We start from the raw sequence: 4,162 nt of genomic DNA, 5'->3' as shown, positions 1-4,162 counted from the left end.
CCCCCCCCCCCCCCCCCCCCCCCCCGTGCACGAGAAAGAGCCTCTATGCTATACAATTCAATAAGCCTTAAAAAGATTCTTGTATAAGTAGTTGTGCAAATCTACTTCCCAAATCAATGTGGGACAAAAGCTACTTAAGAGCTTTTTCTCTTCAATTCCACTCCAATCCGCAATCAAAACTTAGCTTGAAATTAAAGCAATCTGTGTAAATTAAACTAGGCTTTATGCTAGGGAAATCTAAAAAGAAGAGGAAAAATAAGGAAAAATTGCTATATATCTACACAAAAATATATCTTCCATACATATGAATTAGAATAGCAATTGATTCCTATAACTGAGTTACTAGAGAACGAGCATATTTTTCCAATTTATAAAAATCCTAAACAATGTATATAAAATCTTTAAAGTTCCAGCATCGCATGTGTATATCTACACATTAGCTATTAATTAAGCAATTATTATAACAAATCCATTTCGTGCATCACATGGATGAAAATATTAATTTTTTATTAAAAAAAAAACCAGAAAGAGGCAATATACTCCGTCTCAAACAGTCCAAAATGACTGGAGGGGTAACAAATAATCAGGAGATACAATCAGGCATAGAACAAGCTACTCTAGCAAGATTATGAACAATGCTATTCATTGATCATTTCACAAACTTAACCACGATAAAATGATAAAATGAAAATTCCTAACAGTTTCTTTAATATTATTGATGATAATTCTCAAAGGAAAATCTACTTAAAGGAGCCTGCAGTTAGGGATGTCAATTGGGCCAACTCGCTGGATTTTGAACCAGCCCTGCAGGGTTGTTGGGCTTATCGGCTTGGGCTAAATGGTTTTTCATTTTTTTCTTTTTGAATTGGGTTGGCCCTAAACTTAAATTGCGGGCTGCTGGGCTAATCCAGCGGGTTGAATCACTAAACAAAAATTGAAAAATAAGAGTGGGTATCCAAATGGACCACAATTGGTGGAGCGGGATGAGTTTTTTTTTTTTTTTTTTTTTTTAAAACTTACCTACCATGTCAAAATGGGATAATGTTGATAAAATTATGTTTAATACACACACACACACACTCTCTCTCTCTCTCTCTCTCTCTCTCTCTCTCTCTCTCTCTCTCTCTCTCACACACACACACACACACACACACACACACACACACACACACACACACACACACACACGTAATCTGTGTGTGTATATATTTATAAGTATACATATTTAATACATAATTATATATATATAATATGTGTGTACTGTACTACTGTAGATACTATATATATATATATATATATATATATATATATATATATATATATANTATATATATATATATATATATATATATATATATATATATATATATATAGTATCTACAGTACACAGTACACACACATACTATATATATAATTATATACTCCACACATATATATGTACCGTACACGGTACACACACATACTATATATATAATTATATACTCCATATTAAATATGTATAATTGTAAATATATACACACTCCATATAATTGAACATAATGAATAAGTTCAAAATGAAATTTTTTTCTATACCAAAAATAAAATATTTATATTCCAAATAAACTTTTAAAAGTACTAAAATGAAAATAAAAGAAATTACTTTAGTTGCTGGCCTTTTTTTGCAAGCTTTTAGTTTGGAATAATTCTCTGTTGCTACAATTCTAAAGTACGTTGCTCCAACTCACGGTCCAGAGAATTGTAGCAATGGGAGTTGGATTAGCCCTATAAATTTGCAAGCTTTTATTTGGGTTTTAGCCCTATAAATTTGCAAGCTTTTAGTTGGATCGAATTAACCTTGCTCCAACTCACGATCCAGCTCGTCAATGTAGTGGGTTAGCCCAACTTAGCTCATAACCCTATAGGGTCAGCCTAATTACCTTGCATTTTTTATTGGGCTGATTTTTTTGGGTTTTAGCCCTATAAATTTTAGGGTTTATTGGGCCAACCCATTGGTTTAGGGCTAAATTGACATCCCTACCTGCAGTTCTTGAATGACTTGATTATCCAGCTCCACTTGAACCTGGTTGAACTGCAAATCTTAAATCCACTTAGTGCTTCCCGTACTCCCATTGCTTCAGCTTCCTTTGTGAGATAGACACCTCCACATGGGATACATTTTGCAGCAATAAACTCTCCCTTCTCATCTCCAAGTTACCTTGAAGACGGAAGTAACCAAGTTTCACTTTGAAGTGACCAAGTTTCCAGTAGTTGCTAAGCAAGCACCAAGAGAGAAGTGAAAAGAACATGGTTAAAAAAGCTAACCCTGTAAGCTTATAACCAAATTAGACTAACCTACAGTCATAGTTGTTTTTGGATTTGCTTTGTTGATACTGTTGAATGTGATGGTTGGGTAGGATTCCTGCAAAGTGTCTGTGTAGTATGTCTCCCACTTGACTCAGGTTCAATATAGATGGTCTAAAAAGTTATTACCTGAGCAGTGGGGGATCCCTGCTTATATAGCATATAGGGCCATCATTATAGGCTTTGTAACAGTAACTGTTACAACTGTTACATGTCATCACATAATGGCTATTGAAAGCCTACCATTATCTTGCACCAATTATTTTTCCTTAAGGGAAAAATGTTACAGACCCCTCTATGACGTCTCTGCTTCTGCTGTATTTTTATGTTCTTTAAATTTTGTGCTTATAGGACATAAAATTCTCTATCTAAATCAAATTTGAAAAATAAGTAAATATATAACATGTATATGTATTTTGTATTGTGAATTTTTGTATCTTGTATTATGAAATTCTATTTATTAATAGTATGAACTCTGTACCTGGAATATATTAATAGTTATGTAACACATACCATATTATGTCTTATCTTATTAATTTATGTCCCTATAAAGCATAAATTTTCTACTTAAATTAGATTTGAAAATTAATATATATATATATATATATATATATATATATATATATATATATATATATATATATATATATCATGTGTATATGTCTTATGTTATGAATTTTTATATCGTATTATGAAATTTTGTACTTTAAGAGTATGATTATGAAATTTTATACTTTAAGAGTAAATTTTATACCTAGAATGATTAGTAATTGTGTAGAGACATGGGGAACAAAAAAAAATATTGCAGTTAAAATTTAGGGGTTGATGCCGTGGACCTGTGTCTACATTCACATACACTATATTCTACATTCACATACACTATATTCTACATTCACAATTTGTAAACTCCACATTCACACATTACAGGATTATATGTTTAGTAACTATACTCTACATTCACATACACTATACTCTACATTCACAATTTGTAAACTCCACATTCACACATTCAAAACTCTATATTCACAGGTCCTATACTCCACATTCACAACTTGAGAACTCCACATTCACACATTACAGGGCTACAAGTTACTAGAACTTCTTAACTCTATTACAGATTCACACATGCATAACTCTACATTCACGATTTCTATACTCCATATTCACAATTTGAAACCTCCACATTCACACATTCAAAACTCTATATTCACAGGTCCTATACTCCACATTCACAACTTGAGAACTCCACATTCACACATTACAGGGCTACAAGTTACTAGAACTTCTTAACTCTATTACAGATTCACACATGCATAACACTACATTCACGATTTCTATACTCCACATTCACAACTTGAGAACTCCACATTCACACATTACAGGGCTACAAGTTACTAGAACTTCTTAACTCTATTACAGATTCACACATGCATAACACTACATTCACGATTTCTATACTCCATATTCACAATTTGAAACCTCCACATTCACACAATCATAAATCTACATTCACGATTTCTATACTCTACATTCACACTTTGAAACCTCTACATTCACACATTTTTGGACAACTATATATTCAACAATATGTTTACTAATTTAAAAAAAAAAAAAAAGACAAAAACAACGTAGTTTTGGACCCAAGTCCACCTTGCAAGGTAGACCTGGGTCGACAGCATAATTTGCCAAAATTTAGATATCAAAACGACGTCATTTCAAACCAAGATCCAGAATGTTATGTAGGCCCTGATTCACGATATAAATTGCCCTAAAAAACAACATTGCATAGTAAATTTAGTATTGCAAAACACATCCACAAATA

Source organism: Ipomoea triloba, chromosome 4 (genome assembly GCF_003576645.1).
Source record: "Ipomoea triloba cultivar NCNSP0323 chromosome 4, ASM357664v1".
Taxonomy (NCBI): Eukaryota; Viridiplantae; Streptophyta; class Magnoliopsida; order Solanales; family Convolvulaceae; genus Ipomoea; species Ipomoea triloba.
This window is presented reverse-complemented; position numbering follows the sequence as displayed.